This window comes from Leopardus geoffroyi, chromosome C3 (genome assembly GCF_018350155.1).
Source record: "Leopardus geoffroyi isolate Oge1 chromosome C3, O.geoffroyi_Oge1_pat1.0, whole genome shotgun sequence".
In the NCBI taxonomy this organism is placed as follows: domain Eukaryota; kingdom Metazoa; phylum Chordata; class Mammalia; order Carnivora; family Felidae; genus Leopardus; species Leopardus geoffroyi.
The window spans coordinates 114,132,906-114,152,458 of NC_059338.1; the positions used below are offsets into that span (position 1 = coordinate 114,132,906).

Consider the following 19,553-nt stretch of genomic DNA (forward strand, 5'->3'; position numbering starts at 1 on the left):
TCCACCCCTGCCCCTCCCCTCCTTTTAGGTATTTAATTCTTAAATTTAACTCTAAAATTAAATATATGAAATACTTATCAATTCTTTCGCCATAGATCTTCAGGTTATGTGCGTGTTGAATGAAGCCTATCCACGAAGGAAGGACCCATATGTAAAGTATTCTGTGAATTCATGAACGTTTAAAAGTGGTTTTCTGTTGGGGGCATCTGGGTGGCTCAGTGGGGTTGAGGACCCGACCTTGGCTCAGGTCATGATCTCAAGGTCTGTGAGTTTGAGCCCCACATAGGGCTCTGCTCTGACAGCGCAGAGCCTGCTTGGGATTCTCTCTCTGTCTGCCCTTCCCCCACTTGTGCTTTCTTTCTTTCTCAAAATAGTCTAAAAAAAAAAAAAAAGTGTTTTTCTCTTGCCTTTACACTTGAGGGGCAGTTGGCTGTTTCTAAAATACTTGGCTTGCAAGTTCTTTCCTTGAATTTCTTTAAAATGTTTTCCACTAATTTAAGAAACAAAACAGACAAACATAGGGAAGGAAAGGAAAAATAAGATAAAAACAGAGGGAGGCAAACCATAAGAGACTCTTAAATACAGAGAACAAACTGAGGGTTGCTGGAGGGGAGGTGGGTGGAGAGATGGGCTAAAGGTGATGGGCATTGAGAAGGGCACTTGTTGGGATGAGCACTGGGTATTGTATGTAAGTGATGAATCACTAAATTCTACTCCTGAAATCATTATTACACTATATGTTAACTAACTTAGATTTCAATAAAATTTTTAAAAACACGTTTTCCACTGATGCTTTATTTTGTATGTTGCCCTTGAGAAGTTTGATGCCAGCGTATTTTTTTTTAAATAGCAATTGGAAGTAATTTGATCTTACTGTCTGTATAAGCTGAATGTTTTTCTTGGCCTTTAAATTCTTAATTGTTTCTCTAGGGCATGTCTCAGAGTTTGTTTCTGAGTTTTCAAAGACACACAGTGGGCCTTTTGAATATGTAAAAACAATTATTATCTTAGTCCTGAAAAATTTCTTTTGATTATAGTTTTACGTATCAGTTACAGCACATTTTGTTTTCCTTCTTCAAAGACTTCAATTATATGTATGTTGAACTTTCTTTGCATATCTTCCATTTCAACCATTTTCTCTTTGACCATTTTACCATATCTCATTTTTATCCTCTTGATTGTTTTCTTGCTTTTCTTCAAAGTCTCTTACTCAGTTTCACTAGAACCTATGATACCTTGGATACATTTTAATTTATTTATTTCTGAGATGGACTTGTTTATTTTTCTTTGGTTGTTCACTGAGATTAATTAACTCTTGATGATTTACTTTCTTTTTTTTCAAGTAATGGGATTCATTTATAAATTTTTGATTCTTGTGTATATCAATAATACATCCATATGTATATCTGCATATCTATATCCAATCTACAGCTGCTTATTTGACGATTTTCAATTCAGTTAAAAATTGTGTTAGAGTGCCCTTCTGTTTTGTGGATTTTTCTTTTTCCTTTTGTTTTTGTTTTTGTTTTTGTTTTTGTTTTGTCTTCTTTGGTAGGGAGCATTTCATCAGCTGAAGTATTTTGATTTGAATTTTCTGTTTTCTTCTTCCATTAGCTTTGTATGGAGTTGGCTTGATATTTTTTTCCTATTCCTACTTATTTTGGGGGTAGAGTCTGTAATCCAGGAGTGCCCCCTTCTGTCAGCATGGTAAGGCTGGTTTCTTATATGAATAGTCTTGGTGGTAGGAGAGACAGAATTCGTATGCCTGTGTCTTTTATTTCTGAAAGATCCTCAGTTTCCCCCTCTTACTTCTTTCTTCTTTCTCACTTCTACTACATCCTCATGGGGACAATATTTTCTCTACTTTTAGGATTGTCTCCAGGAAGTAATGCTTTTTGAAACTTCTGACTTCTTCAGGACCACTCTTTCTCAAACCTCTTTCCTGTAGCTGATAGTGTGAACCACCAAATACTAGACCCCAAATTCTGACACTTTGCATTGTACTTTGTTTTTATAAAAAAGTGTTCCACTTTCTAATGGTATCTCTTAAGCTTCCTTTTTCCTGTGTTTGGCATCTACAGGCTCAGGAGATCTTTTGGAATGTGGTGTTTATATCTCTGTTTATGGGTAATTTGATCATGATATTTTCCATAAATAAAGCTATAAAGGCTTGATTCATTTGGGATTTTATTTGTACTCTTTTTGATATTATCATTTTGGGGGGAAGACTTGAGGAGAGATTCAGTTTCAGGAGGACACTATTATTTCTAGTCCCAGAATTTCTTTGGAAATAGTGTGAGATTGAGTCTTTTCTAGGTTAAATGTGTAAGATCACCTTGAATTTGTTTTCTACAGGTTTTATTATCTTTTTATTGTAAATTTTTTGTGTGTCTATAAGTTGCATGTCCCTATTTGGACTCCATAATTTGAGGGGAGGGGTCTAGTAGTTTTGATTTTTACCATAGTATCTGGTACATTAACTTACACATAATAGTTTCTCAATAAGTATTTGTTATTTGGTTATTAAAGCTATCATTTACTGATATAAGAAAATGTTTTTATATGTGATATTTAAAGCAAAACATTTGGGTTATTTATAGATCTTTAAAATTTTTCTTACATGAGCAAATGTTGCGAAATATCTGCTAAAACAATTAAAATATAGTTCAATTTTCTAAAAGGAAGCCATGTTTCAAGGGAAACACCCATCCGAGAACACATTCTCATGAAATAATAGAGGCTAATTTCTCCAATTCATATTTTTCTTAATTCTTTCTCTATAAAAACACAAAAGAAAACTTATACATTTTGTTCTTTATTTTAGTATGTGTAAAAATTAAAATAGCAAACAATAAGGAAATATAACACATTACTGTAATCTCTGCTATTTATTAATTCATTTAATTTATATGCAAATTATATGTTTTAATAATCATAAATTGCTTGGCATCAGGTTGTTCCTAGTAATGAGCAGTTCGAGAGATGGCACTTTTTTGAAATTCTAATAAAGCATTCCATGGAGCCCTCTTTCTTTGTGAACATTGCTGCCCCTTGAAACATACTGAAATACAGAGCTGAAATGATTTAAAACCTCAGAAGGTTTTTAAGGTTGGAATAGGAAGGCACTCTTGGTTTCATGGCTAGATCTGAACATTGAAGTTAAGAAGCAATTTCAAATCAATCTGTAGAAAGGTTTTACCTCTGATCATGAGCAAACAGAGGCCCTCTCTCCAGTAGGTGTCAGGAGTCATGTGATGGACACTAATGATGTCTGCTGCCTTTTATCATCTGTCAGGGACAAGTCACATTTATTTCCACACAGACAGTGAGAACATTTAATGAAACAAAACAGCATTATCGAGCTCCAGGTTTCCCAATCCTCTTTGGTCCTAGAAATGAGGCGTCAGGTTCATTAAATTGTGGCTTGTGGAGGGATACCACAATTATAGTCTACTGAACCAAAAATTATAATAAGATCCCAAAGCAAGGCTTTAATATACACTAACCTCCTCCCTCTATTTCACAAGTTCAAATCAATATACCAAATATCACAGGCTTAGGAGATGGATGTGTATTTATGTTTTATCATTCTTTAATATATATGTTCATTAAAGAAAAAAAAATACAAAACTAATAAAAAAAAAACTCAACCCAAATCATAGTATCCAGAAATATTCCCTAGTAATATTTATATATTTGTTATTTTCCTTTTAGCCTTATAGAGCTTATGATACATATTCTTAAAAAAATATGTAATGTATTTTTCCCAGACTTCAATAGCCTGTGGCTACAGCAAATTTTTTTTGTCTTTAATCAAAAGACCCCAATTTTTTCTGTCTTTAATCAAAAGATGCATAAATGTGAGCAGATACAGGTCTACCATACTGCCATATTCTTTCTAATTGATTCATTCATTCTGTAAATGTTTACTGCATGTCCACGACATGCAAGGCACTTTTTAGGAACTGGAAACGTAGTAGTGAACTAAAATGAATAAAATCCCTGTCCACACAGAGCTCACATTCTGGAAGAATAGGTAAGCAGAGTTATGAAATAGACAAATGAAAAAATATATAAAAATACATAAACACAGTATGCCAGGAGGTGAGAAGTGCTTGGGTGAAACAGAAGGTAGAGGGGGTGGGATGAGTGTCCCCATTCTCCTACTTGCTCTGGCACGGCCACAATTCACACTAGGTTTGATTGCACCAGACATGCTTCGACCTGAGGGCCTTTGCACTCACTGTTCTATCTTTATGACTCATTCTTTCCCCTCTTTCTCATCTTTGTTCAAATGTCACCTTCTCCTTGAGGCCTAACTACCCTATTTAAAATTGCAATCTGATGCCACCTCTCCTGCCTCCAGTATCCCCCAGCCATTTAGCATAGTCCTTTTCCTTCATATTGAACACTCCCTTTTGAACGTTCTGCATATTTTCCTTGGCTGTTCTGGATATTGTCTGTCTTTCAGTCTTCATCCACTGGCATGTAAGGTCTATAAAGGCAGAGGTTTTTTCCTAGTCAATCATGTATTCCAAGTGCTGAAACTAGTGCCTGGCACACGTAGGTGTTCAAAAAAATATATGTGAGATAGTTAAATCGGAGATGTTGAATAGGCAGTTGAATATCACAAGACTCAAGTTTTGAAGGAGAGGTCCAGGCCAAAAATACAAACTTGGAAATCATATAGGCTGACATTTTAAGTCATGAAGTTGGAAGAGATCTCCTAGGGAATGAGTTAAAATGGAGAAGAAGAGAGGTTGTTGGAAAAATCGTTAGGCATGTCAATATCAAGAAATCAGCAAGATGAGGAAGATCCAGGGAGAAAGGCTGAGAAAAGTGGGTACTGAAGTAGGAACACTAGTTGAGCATGGTCTCCTATGATCTAAGCAGACAACGTGTTTCATTAAGGAAAAGACCAGCAAATCTGCAGTATCTGTATTTTTGCAAAAGAAAATGCAACATCTCTTCAGTGTTACTGCTCTTACAAGTACTATACTACAAGATAAGCTCCATATTTCTGAGTAGTAAAAACAAATTTTTATTGTCACTCCAATCTCATCAGAAAGTGTTACAGAGATTCTAATTTTATAAAATTAACCACATGTAATACACATGTGTAGACTGCAGTGTGGCCCAGGAAATGAATAGCAAACATCTTTAGTGTCTTAAGATGCACCGATTCTACGTTAGAGATCGTTGATCTACAAAATAAGACTCAGAGGGACCTCAGATTGAGATCATCCCAAGAAGAATTCATCATCTGCTTTCTGCATTCTCTTCCTCATCTATTTTCTACATTGGCACATCCTACTGTAGAAGCCTGGCTGGCCCACCCGATTCTTCTTCCCTTCTCCAGCCAAGGGGCTAGCTGTGTTTACTTCACATCCTGCCACCTTCACCCCTGTGCTCATTTCTGCCTCGTGCCCCCTCTTTCCCTACTGTGAGCATCTTCTTCCAGGCCCTTAATACTGTGCTTTCAGTTTTCTCTTCATAACCAACTGTTGGAAAAGCAATCTTTCAAGGCTCACCTACGTTCACTAACTCCCCCCTTCCTTCCCCACCTATTGCACTCTGACTTACATTCTCCTCCTCATATCTCTACATCTGTTCTAGCTGAGATTACTGATAATGGCCTAACTATCCAACTCAATGGACACTTTTCAGCTCTCACTTTGCCTGCCTGGGGATTTGACACTGTTGGAAACAATCTTCTACTTGACACACTTTCTTCTCCTGACTCCACATTATTTTTATTTTCCACTTTTCCACCTGATTCCGTGTAGCTCCCTGTGTGGCTTCCCTTTTCCCTCTTAGGCCTTAAATTTCAGTATCCCTTGGGGTTTGATCTATGGTCCTTAGCATTCCTCAGTCCTTAATCCACATGAACCCCTTGTTCCAATCTAATTAAATCTAAAAAGAACCATTCATTCCCCAGTGCTCACCTGTTTCCGCTCCCTGCTTTTTGATGGTGCTTTATCACCTGGCCAGGTTCTTTTTCCACTGTCACTGCCGCCTGCTCACTCACAAATCTATAGGACTGGTGCCTCAGGACTCAACTGAAACGGCATTTTCTCTTCCTCCCCAGAGCACAACTGTACTTTTCATAAGGCACTTACCACAGCTCATCAAGGATTCGAATTATTTATGTAACCTTTTATCCCCCTGCAGGCTGGCCCCGTGTCGAATACATCCTTTCCTACATTGGCCTTGGATTGCTGAAACTCAAATAAATGGACTGAATACAGAATAAATAAATAGGAATGTCCAAATGTTAGAATGACACAGTAGAGTCATAGAAAAAGGTCATTTGGTTAGCAACTTCCAAAATTGCCTACCACACTCCAAATTAAGGACTGAACAGACTCAGTCCTGTTGGATTCCTGTCCTGTTGAAAATACTGTGGTTGCAGGAGCATCTCAGTGAGTGATGGCTATGGTAATGATTCACTGAGAAGTAGATATCTTTTTTTTACGGTCCTGAATAAATGGACGCTAAAATACAGAAACACATTTACAAATATGCAAATTAGAGTGGTTATCTTTTCTTCAGTTACTTTCAATGAACCACTTATATGTACATCAATACTGTTATTTCACAAGTTTTTATAATGTTTTAGACATTTATTATGTATGACTTCACAGTTCTTTGGGTACCTTGGCAGAGTTCACTCTGAAATACAATTAGCATTAATGATTATTAATAACGTTTTAATGGAGCATTATATTAACATGTGAGGAGATTAGGGCTTATTACGCTTGTTACTAATATTCTTCATATGATAATTTCTTTAACAGTTCTAAAATTTATTATGCTATTATATTGACCCCTTTCCTTGAGCATTGCATGCGCTTACAACTACCAAAACCACTACATTTAATTACCTAGGAATAAAAACCGCAACAGAAGGTATCATTTATTGAGCATTGTGCCAGTCTACGTGCGCTGGTAAGCCCATGTGATCATCTTCTTTGATCCTCACAGAACCCTGGGAGATAGATAACATTGTTTCCCCTATTTTAACAATGAACCCGAAGCTTCAAAAAGTGAAGTGACCTTTTCAAGGTCATAATTTAGAAATAATGGTTCTAAGTTTCCAAAATAAAAATGTCTGATTCCAGAGGCAGTCTTTTAACCATGTCTATTTAGCTTCCAAATCTCTTTGCTTTCAGTAAGACCGGTATTTGAGTGGGTGATACCACTTCTGTTTGGTTTGCCCATGTTCATAGTTAACATTGGTAGGATCATGTTATACTTTGCTCTAGAAAAAAAAAAAATGTTCCCAAATAGGGAGTTTATTAAACATTCTATAGAAAGCAATATTTTACTGCATTTTTGTTTCCATAAGCTTTTATTTGAGAAGCACTAGCTTAAAAGGAAATAAGCCTGAAAATGAGCCTGGGTTCATTTTAAGCACTCACAAAATACATTTTAAATAATCCCTTCTCTACTCTTGACTGCAGTCAAGTTGTCTGGCCTGTTTTGGATCATCAGAGTGAAGTTTGCCCACCTCCAGCCTTCTAAAATTTCAAATTTTAATGATTCCATAAGGACATTGAAGTTAGATTGATGAGCTGACACTAAGTTTTCTTGAAGTTCTAAATAAGGAATATTTGAAAGCTAAGAGACCGGAGCAATTGAGACATAGAAATTCTTACAGTCTTCTTATGGATTTCAGGCTTCGATTTCCTCTTACCAGCCTTCGTCCTACTTTTCCTATCTGTAGATCACTGTCCTTGACAACCAAGGTAGAAAAATCATCAGACCTTATCAGATCTGTTCTCTGCTTGTCATCTGTCAGCATTGTACAATCGGACCTGAGCCACAGGCAAACCTGGACCTTCCCTGCTCTTATGTGGGATATCAGTAAGTGAAACTTTTTTATATATTTTTCCTTAACAATTTCCAGTCACTTTAGCTCATTTAGGGCCTAAGATTTCCTGATGGTATTCTCTAGAAGTGTCTGGTACTTTTGGTTATGTGTTCTTCTTTAATATACCCTTTTACAGTGAAATCCATTGGAAAGCTCCCTTTGGGGATATATGTAACTTCTGAAGTGATGGTTCTAGACCATTTTGAAGGATCAAACTTTTAGGAATCTAAAGCCCTGGACATCCCTTCCCCAAATAAGGCCCCTAGACATTCAAATTGCATATAATTTCGCGGAACTGATAAACCAATAACTTTCATCCATGGACACTTGTGGACAAAATCCTGATTGAAGCCACCATTATTGACTTTCTCATTTTCATTTTCATTAGGATTATCACAATTGTATCAAGGCAATTAAAATTTTAACATAAATAATTGAATTTTAATAATATTTATAGTAGGGTCTCACATCACAGATTTATCCCTACCTTTACTCGAGATATTTTGAAGACTGCCTTCATAAGATTTGATTACCACCTGCATTTTCTACCACAGCTGTTTTGTATCACTGGTTCCTTTAAGGCAGTGTATAATAGCAAAAGTCAAGGCTTTGAAAAATAATGTTAATCAAGGTATTTAATATCTCTAAGCAACAGTATTCCCATCTGCTAAGTGTGATTAGGATCTACTTCATGGCTTGTTTGTGTGTTTGTTTTTTAACGGGTGAGAATTAAATGGGAATGTCAGCTCCCCAACCCAAGAAATGTCATTGGTTTCGTTAATTGCTGTTCCTTAGCACTTGTCCCGAACTGTGCCTGGCACATAGTAGGTGAGTCATGAATATTTATTAAATGAATCAATAAGGCACACAAAATTCTTAGCAGATGGTATGTCCTTAGTAATGACTTTTTAACCACAATGATTACGATAATGTTTCAGAAATGAAATAATCATCAGACAAGTCAAGAAGTCGTTGGACCATTCCTTTTAGCTTGTATGCCACTTGTAGCAGGTGCTCAGCTCTTTGTAAATTCCCATTCCTATTTTATGTTTGTCCTTGCTTCCTCAGAGATGCCCTCCTAGCAAGCCTGGTTAAGATTCCCTGCTCCTGTCCTAAACCAGGAACCGTCTACTATATTTCAGTCTCAGGTTCTTCACAGTCTATTACTTATTTACGTATTTAACCCACTCATCATCTCTTTCTCTTGCTAGCGAGTCCATTTTATGAGAGCCAGAACTTCATCTTGTTCACTTGTCATGACCATAGGTCCTCTGAGTTGCTGGCCACATCATTAGCACTCGACCAACATTTGTTAAAAGAACACGAGAGTAATACCTAACTCCTATTTGTCCTAGGACTGGTTAAGGTTTTCCTACAGCGGCCAGCATGTGTAGGTCCTATAGTCTCGCAGAACATGGAACTCTACTTCCTCTCCAGAGGGCGCAGCTTCGGTCATCTGACTCTTCTGGGAACAGTCCTCAGAGCTGTTATTCAGATCCCATTCTTCTCTCTCTGGGATGCTTTGTATATTTCTTGTGATCCTCCTAGCAGACACTAGTGGTTGCTGGTCCAGCAGCCATTTTCCCTTTACCCTTCCTTCAGAACCCACGTTCTGTTGAGGTAGCCACACTTACTTGCACAACCATTGCTTCTGGGGAGGTCAGGCCAGCCCCAACCCCAGGGAATAAGTCCAGGTTAATCTAATCCAATCATATGGTCTTGTTCCCTTTTCCGGTGATCGATTTAAGTATGGACATGTGACTCGGTGTTGGCTAGTGAGATGTTAGGGGCATTTCTTAAAGTTTCCCTGAACTGGTAACAACACAGACATAACCTCCATATTATATGCTTTAGAGCACTCTAGAGAGTGCTAGGATATAAGACTATAAGAGAGCAAGAGTGAGAGAAAGAGACACAACGAGCAGAGACAAGAGGCTGAGAGAATAAGAAATGAATACAAGAATGAGAGACAGAAGCTACAACTGAGATCGTGAGGGAGAGAAAATGAGCCCAAGAATAAGAGAGAAATAGTGTACCTAAAGACCAGTTAACTGAAAAGCCCTAACTCTATACTGTTTTCTAAAAGGATGAGCAAATAAAAAAAAATGACTCTTCTATTGACCTGGCAGCCAGAAGCTTCCCATAGAAGCAGAAAATTCAAAGTGGATTTTTCTATCTGCTGCTTACCGTTCGATGACTATGTAATAATTTTTTATTCTATTTCCTAGACTATGTTGAAGAGCCTAAATATGTCTTCTAATTATTTATGGATAGAGTCGAACAAACAGGTTACATCTTAAGTATCCAGAATCCTGGAGTTTCTGTAGAAATATTTTTTTTTCACGATTCTCAGCATCATTTGCATGACATCATTATCCACTCCCTGCGAAGAATGCCAAGGAACAGCCACAGGTGCCTGGCACACTCTGCCTATGGCCAGGAGACCCATATCATTAGGATAATGGCTGTGAGTCATCCTGCTTGGCTATGTGTTTGAAATCAAAACAAGAGGCAAAACCAACATAAGTGCAGTTAATTTAAGGCACTTTCTGTCTATTTATTAAGGCTAATTGCAAGTCTGGCTTACAATTAACAGTTGCCCAAAGGATTAAAATGCCATGTCACTTGACATAACAGAACGTCCACGGCACTGCCCCCTGGATTTAATATTTCCAGGAACGGATCTCATTGCCTGTGGTGTTATGCCCGGAGAGGGTCCTGCTGTAAAATAAGTATCCACGATATCTTGGCAATGCCAAAACAGTTTCTGAGTTTTATGACAGCGTATGCTGGTGTCTGGTATGAAAGCAATACAGCTGGAGGCTAATGAATGGATGCAGGTAGGATGTTCCATCCTGTAAGGAGGAGGTTGCCTGTTCCCTCACCGGCTGCTGGCTGCAGCTCTCATACTGCTAGCGTGTTGTTGCCAGTGTTGCCACCTCATTAGAAAATTAGCTTTTAATTAACTTTGGAAGCTGTTGCATGGGTTTCGATAGGAGGCATCCATTTGTACACATCTTGTTGCAGAATTAAACCGCCCCTCCGCGTTTCTAATGGGCCTCTCCTGCCTTGCGGAAAAGCGGCAGTCTAGCAGCTTGCAGGCAGCGGCTCCTTGGGTAGCGGTGGCCACAAGGCTCCAGCCTGCTCCCAATTACCAAGAGGTGTCCTTTAGTGCCCTCGTGGGCAGCCCCTTACTCCAAGGCCACTTGAGACATTAAGTGGCAACGGAGAAGACCACAATCCCAGATGCTCCCCTTTCATGCTTCTGACCCCCAACCTGGCTTTAATGGCACGTAGTCTGGCAAGAATGTGCCTTACCTCATTTTTATATTTAAACATCTCTGCCTGAGCACAGTGGTGATAAACCTGCAGACAAGATAAATAGCTAGATTATCACTCTTCTCTCCAGGGGAAAGTCATGCTGTCAATTAGGCTAATGGGGGTTCCGGGTTCAGCTTTGGCAGGCCCTAACGCTAGGGAAGGCTTTTTGCCCTGCATAGCTGCAAAGCCCAAAGATGGATTTGAAAAGTGGCTACGACCCTAGGGTGGCCAATCAGCAAAGAGGGAAGTCAAGAACCTGATGATTAATCATCTGCCACAACAATGGGAGGGCAAGGAAGATGAGGCCCAGGAGACCAGATCTTTTGAGCTTTATTATAATTATACATTGCCTCTTTCAATTCTATTTGGTGGCTTAAAAGGAGACATGGGTGCTTTCTGTTTAAGAAGTGAGGCTCCATCCTTTATGAAAAGTAAGTGTCCTTTTGTCATACTTTTTCAAAGCACTTACGCGGCGTCTCATTTGATCTCATTACCAGTCTCTGAGGAACTTAGGGCAGGTGGCATTTTTCTCATTTTGCAGCTGATGGAACTGAGAAACAGCAGAGTTGAGTAATTTCCCTGTGGTCACACAGCCAGCTTGTGATGGCACCGGAATGAGCACCCAAATAATCTGACGATCCTAAATCCGTACTTCCAGTTCTCCACTGCATCATCCCTCACCCCCAGCCACAGAAATTAAATTATGACCTACTGCAAACTATATTGTAATTTTATCTCTTAACATTATTTGTTACACAGAGGAGACAAACCTAAAAAGTAACTCCTTCTGGTAAATACAATCTGCTCAACAATGAAATCATTTATTTAATGCAAAATTGGAAAGCGTAGTGTTAGCCCTGAGCCGACGATTTGGGCAAGAGAGGGATCACAGTTTTTAGATACCAACAGAAAATGACAGCCTGTGCAACACTGGGATTTTCCATATCCCAGGCTCTTTGCAGTGTGGAGGTTGGATCAATAGCACGGTGAGCACGCAGTCTCCTGATGCACCTGGGCAGATACCGCTCTTCAGGTGTTGTCTAGGCAGTCCATTGGTTCTAGAATTTGTCCCGCACAAAGATGGCTCAGTTAGATAGTAAGTTTTCTGACATCCGAATTTTAAGTCAAAGCTTTATCTTTTAGTACATTGTCTCACTGAGCAACCAACCCTACCACAGCTTAACAGTTGGATGTTTTCAAGAGATGCTTTCTTGGTCGTATACTTCCGGTGCTCCCCGAGAGCAGATGACGGTGGTAATGAAGATGCCGACCATTTACTGGGCACTTGCTCCAGTGCAGGTGACGTGCATTGTACTCTACCTGAATTATTATCCTCTTTAATCGTCCCAAACCCTTGGAGGCGTTTATCGCTATCACCCATATTTCACGTGGGAGGAAACTGAGGCTTGTGGTGATTGAGTTACCCTGCTTAAGATCTGACAGCCAGTATATGGCGAAGCTGGGGTTTGAGTTCAAGTCTCCCTGGCTTCAAAGCTCAGACTATTCACAGCCGTGACGTTTCAGAGTAGGCAAAGTCTCAGTGCGCGTCTGTTCACCAGGGGGCTTGACTCCCGCAGATGTGGGAAACTGGCCTGGTGTCAGCCCTCCGAGGCCGCATTTACTAGCTTCACCTAAATGATTGCTTCTCCTGCTTTAGCAGAAACAAGAGTCACAGGAGATGCTTTATTGAAATGCATATTCTCAGGCCCTATCTCAAAGACCGATTTAGTAGGGTGTAGGAAGTTCCCTTTTTAATAAGCTCCCTAGGTGATTCTGGTATTCGTGGTTTCTCAACTGCACTTAGAAAAACAATGATCTCTATATTTCTAAGTATTAGAAAATATGGTCTGAGTAAAATCACCAAGGCTGCACGAGGCATAGGTAGATCTTTTGTTTCTTTTTTTAATTTTTTTAATGTTTATTTATTTTTGAGGGAGAGAGACAGAGACAGAGCACGAATAGGGGAGAGGCAGAGAGAGAGGGAGACACAGAATCTGAAGCTGACAGGCTTCGAGCTGTCAGCACAGAGCCCAGCGCGGGGCTCGAACCCACGAACCACGAGATCATGGCTTAAGTTGAAGCCAGACAGTTAACTGAGTAAACAACTGAGGTGCCCTATAGATCTTCTATTTCACTGAAAATCCCTGAAACAAAGAACAACAGTAATGATGGATATTACACACCTGCTTTGCAACACATATTTTCGCATATTTTATTGCATTTAACCTTTGCAGCAATCTTGTTGGGGTCTGTGTGTGTCTGTGTGTGTGTGTGTGTGTCTGTGTATACACACCTTACTAATAAAAAAAAAACTGAAACAGGCAAAAGTAAAATATCTGTTGCTAAGTTATACATCTCGGTGGTGGTATAGAGATTCAAACTTGGTTAACACAATGCACATACTTTCTATTTATTTATATGGATTGAAATACATCAAAATTTTAGTAATTATATCTGCTACAATTATTTTCTAACAGTTTTTGTTTTCTTTGTACCTCTTTCTTTTTCAAATTACCTTCAGCGGACAAGTGTTATTTTTATGATCAGAAAACGGTAGCAGCATAAAAATATTCTTATTTCTCCATAGTTGGCTTTCCCAGCAGTAAATTCTGAAATAAGGATTTGAGCACCATGGATTTATTTGGGAGGTAACCACAGGAAGCACAGGTAGGGAGTGGAGAGCTGAGACAAGAGGTGGGAGGATGCCCACACAGGCTGTTCATGAACAGATTACCATTGTGGGCAACTGGGACTTGGCCATGGAGCACTCAACCCTCAGGTGGTTTGAGAAAGTGGGTGTGGCAAGCCTCCAACTGCTATCCTTCATCATCCCCAATAATTTAGTTGAAAGTGACCAAAAAATCATATTAACATGGGTAAAAAGAACCATTTCTTTCCTCACAAAACAGAGGGATGATTAGGGATGGAGTTAAGTCTTCAAGGAAAATTGGAACCTTGAACTCACATCCTATCATCTTTCTCTTTTTTCTTTTTCTCTCTTGTCCTTCTCCCCTTCCCTCCTTCTCTCTCTCTCATCATCTTTCCCTTATCTGCTTTTCCCACCATCTTAGTTTTTACAGACCATTTCCATTCACATATATAAAACAATTTGACCATCAGCCGATCCATTCTCCATATTTCACAGATTTACACGGGAAGGGCTTATATTTCTTTTTCTGCTTTATTTCAAAACGTTCTGCAGACAGATTCTGATTGCTCCGACCTCACAATCCAATTGGAAATTAAACTGTTGGGGGAGAGGAGGGAAGAATAACGTGATTGGCAACTTGTACTAAAGCATGTAGTTACAGTTGAGGGAGAAGCAGTCCCCCAGAAGAGAGTGCTTGTTTTGTAAGAAGGAGCGTTAGGTTTCCTAATTCCAGGGGTGTTAGTCTACCAAGAGGAAGAGAAGGAAGAAGCAAATACAGCTGATGCTAAATTCATTTAACTGGGGCAGACGGGATAGTTTTGATTCCCAGGGCCTGAGAGCTTGTGCCTGGTCACCAGGACACTGGAATCCCTATGGACGATGATGAAGGAAACTTAGATGATTGAACAGAAGTGTGATCCTTATGCTGTGGCATGTATACGTGGGCCTAGGAGGCTGACCTGATGCCAAGCCCCTTAGGTAGCAAACTGGCACAATCTTATAGTCTATTTGATATCCACCTGGATTGGTCTGAACTTAGGAGAAAGACTGAGAAAAGAAAATGTAATTTTTTATGTGTAATTTTTGGGGCTCAGCCTTCATTCACTCATTTCTTCAGGAAATTCTTATTAGGTGCTCTATACGTGTTAAGCTATGTGTAGGGCAGTGAGCACACTGCAGTGAATGGGGCAGATGCTTCTACTACCCAGGGATGCTTAGAGGACAGCTCCTCCCATGTCTTTCTCCAACTTCTGCTCCTCCAGTGAGATGCTGAGTACGTAGGAGATTGCTGTAGCATCCCTCCTTTCCTACACAGATATCCTTTTCAACAGCAGACTGACTTCTATCAGTGTCAGACCTGTTGAATCTTTATAGAAGCATGACCAACAACTGGATTTCAGTCTGTGGCATAAGGGTGAGAGACACATTTTCAAACTAATCCCTGAGAAGCCACTTTATTTTTTTAAAAACTTTTTTTTCATGTTTATTTATTTTTGAGAAAGAGAGAGACAAAGCGTGAGTGGGGGAGGTGCAGAGAGAGGGAGGCACAGAATCTGAAGTGGGATCCAGGCTCTGAGCTGTCGGCACAGAGCCCGACACGGGGCTTGATCTCACAAACTGTGAGACCGTGACCTGAGCCAAAGTCAGACACTTAACCGACTGAGCCACCCAGGTGCCCCGACAAAACACATATTTAATTGGATAAATGAGAATGGCTTTTATTTGCTTATGAATTACATTAATCACAATACCTTCTGTGGCTATGCCTGTCTTCCACAAGTTTTCTTCTTTTTATCCATATCCTTTTAAAGGTCATCTGCATCATTTTCCTGTTTAAGAAAAAAAAAATTTTTCTCTTCATGGGTCTTGTTGTATAAAGAGTGACAGAAGTTTGCTCTTTGTTTCTACCTCGTGTCCACAATCCAATGGCTTTTAAAGGTTTTGGTTGCATAGCTCATGAGGTTAGGATTCTACTATGAAATTTAACCAGGAAAAATCTTGTATAAAACATACGATTAAGTCATTTTCTGTAAGGTTAATTTTAATTAAAATAGCAACATTAATTATTGAATGATTTACTGTAAGATGTACTGAGAAAATGTTAGCTCTTTTACTATAATTTTAAAAACATAAACATATACTTTGATGTTTAATTTAAACACAGTATATGTGGTCATGTTGAGTTTCTGTTCTGAAAGTAGACCATTTTTGATGTGCCTTTCTTCATGATTCTAATCTTTCAGACAAGGCTTTGTGAAGAAAAAAGCATAGAACTCTGGTTAAAATATGTTTATTTCATTAGGCTATATTTAAAATGTGAATAAAGTAAAATAAAAGGGCCATATTCTATAGTAACAAATCAAATAATGCCTGAAATTTAAGTTGAGGTTTACAGAATCCTAGAAATCCATTTTCTAGGATTCAGAAAAACACTTTCTGAACTAATCTCTTAAAAATATTTTAGGGTCTCAATTACTACTTTACTACTTTACAGAGGTTTAGAATATCTTTCCTACTCCCATAAGAATTTTGGAAAAGTTAAGTGAGAAAAAGAACATGAAATTGCTTTGCAAATACTGCTATCATGATATGTGAGACTGTTTTATATTTTTAAGCACTGCAGACTTTTTTATTATGAAAACTATGGGTCAGTGGCTCCACGTGTCCCCCCACTGGTACCTGGCATATGGTCAGTCTCACACCAATGCACCATCATAGCAGTGGTCAGTAGAATAAGTGTGTGTGTGTGTGTGTGTGTGTGTGTGTGTGTGTGTGTGTGTTTATAAGCAGTAGATACATAGATACATATAGATGTTAGGTACCGAGCTACCTTCACACACATACTCATATATATGTGCACTTACATAAGAAGACGTATTTTATGTTTATTATTTTATGAGGCAATAGCATCTATAAATATCTCGAGCATAGGGATTCTGCCTTATTCATCTTGTTACAACCATAGGTCTTACTTAAGCAGAGAACACTTTAACACATATTTGTAACATCAATAAACATACCATTGCAAATAGAAATATTAAGGAACATTAATATTTCTGTCTGAAAAGGCAGAGATAATTAAATGCTCTGAAACATGGAAACATGTATACCTGGAACCATGAAATAAAAGTGTGCAAAAAGTATGTAGGAGATTTCTTCAAAACTTGAGATAATAGGGCCAGAGACTATTAAGAGGAAATCCCAGTTAATACAGGAAAAGGCAGAGAAAGAGAAAAAATAAGCATCAAAAAAACATGGTAAATATTAAAGGAAAATAGTCACAATAAATGGCAATAAATTATATTTAAAATTGTAAATGGACTTTGCCTTTTAAAAGGCAGATCCTTATGTTGGGTAAGGAACTAAATCTCATTTAAATGCTAGTTATGAAAGACACACTGAATGCATAAGGATCTTGAAAGTTTGGAAGAAAAATGAGAGAAAATATATAGTAGATATTTTCTAAACAACATATTGTTGCCAGAGGAAATACAAGATGACCAGTTAAAAATGTTAATTTCAGAGAGACAAGGAATATCTTTTATTGTAATAAGTATGTTCCAAATATTGCATGAGGCAAACATACTGAAAAGAGTTCATCATTTATCGGGAAATCAAATTTGACTGTGTATCCTATAATTATTTACTAAACCTGGCAAACCTCAATGAAAACAATGTTGGTCTAGTTATATATTAATATTATTAATATTAGATAAAGTAGACATTGGTTCAGCAAGAATTTCTTTAATAAGGCACAGATTGCATAAGTCATAAAGTAAGTGATAGACACACCATACTGCATTAAAATTTTAAAACTTCTGATCAAATAAGACACTATAAACAGTGAAAATACAGTATACAGACGGAGAGAAGACATTTTTGATTCATATAACTGACAAAAAATTAAAATGGAGAATTTATCAGTTATGTCTACAAATTAGTAAAGAAGGAAGGAAAGAAGAGATAGAGATAGAAAAGAAAAAAAGAAATAACTTTTAGAAAAATTATCAAAGTATGTGAACAGAAAATTCAAAGTTTAAACTCAAATGTTTAATATTGTAAGATGGTGAACTTCACTAATAATCAGGAAAATCGCGAGTAAGCTAATCAAGAGCTGACATTATTGCTCATATGACTACCCACAATTTAAAATTTTGATAATACAAGTATTGAAGAAGTTGAACTATAAAAAAACAAAAATTTTTGCATATATAAGTTAGTAGAACCAATTTGGAAATCAATTTGACAATATCTAATTAGCTTACACCAAGTAGTGATACCTTTGAACCTGATGATCTCTTCTGACACATACATCTAGAGCTGTACTGTCAAATACAGTTGTCATTAACCACATATGGCTGTTTAATTTGATTAATTTAACTTAAATAACGTTGCAAATTCTGTTCTTATACGAGCCACATTTCAAATGCTGATTGCCAGCCACACACGTGACTAGTGGCTATCGTATTTGGCAGAGCAGATGTAGAACATTTCATCATTACAGAAACTTCTGTTGGATGGTGATGCAAGGCTGTCTTCATCAATAATTCGTACAAAGAAATATTTCTCCTCATTCTGGCTTCCTGGCCCCCACTCCACTACAACCTAGTAGAACTGTCTCCACCTTAACTAGCATCCATTGCTTTAAGATAATTCATCTCAAAGGCATTTCCTATCTAATTTAGCTTAAGCACATTAAAAACTTTAGAAAATAACTTACTCTTGCCTGAGTATATAAATAAATGAATATAAATATTGAATTTTAGGAAAGAAGCTGAAAGTGGCCCATCTGCCTAACCCAAGTTTACTAAACTAGAGACACGTGAGCCTGCAAATATATTTTGTTTGGCCAGTAGTTTGTTTTTGTTTTTGTTTTTAATTGAGCTAGGGTCCAACATTTAAAAATAAAAAGATTTCCCTAAAACAAAGAAGTTGTCTGGCTTCTTTTAAAAAATAGAAAAATCTAGAAAACTGAACTACATCTTCTGCTGGAAAACCGTGGCTAGTGCTGAATAGTGGGAACTTCCTTTCCACTGGGGACAGTCTTCCCAGGAGACTCCAGTTCTTTACCACTTCCCTCATTTCTGTGATCTTTCTGGTCCCTGTGGGCTTTTGAGTTTGTGACTCCTCCTCCCAAAGTAAAAAAAACAATTTTCTTTCTTTCTAGCCTACCCAGCACTCCAGGGCTCCCACATCATATGGTTGACCACATTAACTTGCATCAGAATAAATCTTTGACTATCTCTTGAACTTCAAAAGTCTAAAACATCGATTGAGTTGTGTTATGATATTCTAGTATGAGCATATGATTCTCTGCATATGTGAATTTCTGAGGTTTTATTTTTATAGACATGTTTATATTTATGCATCTGACAACTGTTATTTTGAGGAAATAAAGTAAAGGTGAAAGTCCAGCCGTCCTCGGCTGTCAGAAGCTAATATTGTGTTCACAGATGCACCAGAAAAGGCTAACACTTTATTATTTTGTTTACACCTGAATTGGGGAGGGAGAGGGGGAAGCACAGTTTAAATAAACATAATGTTTTCAAGGAACATAAATGTTAAAACCAAGTGGCTAATTGCTTTTAGAGAAGAATACCTGACCATTCTTCATATCTGACCTGAATTCCTTTTCTTAATTAATTAGGCAATGAAGGCATTAACATAACGATTCAGGCAGAGGTTAAATGGCCATACTTTAGGGATATT

The 19,553-nt window shown here is 38.0% G+C and overlaps 1 protein-coding gene across 2 annotated transcripts in view; it reads left to right on the forward strand.

Moving 5' to 3' along the window:
• TRIQK (triple QxxK/R motif containing) overlaps positions 1–19,553 on the forward strand; it is a 285,943-nt gene that overhangs the window by 92,161 nt on the left and 174,229 nt on the right. The window contains exon 7 of one of the 2 annotated variants that reach the window (XR_006706417.1): positions 7,727–7,866. The exons of the other annotated variant lie outside the window; for it this stretch is intronic. The gene's annotated coding sequence lies outside the window, so the exon portion shown is untranslated. The remainder of the gene's footprint in view (positions 1–7,726; positions 7,867–19,553) is intronic. 2 annotated transcript variants of the gene reach the window in all.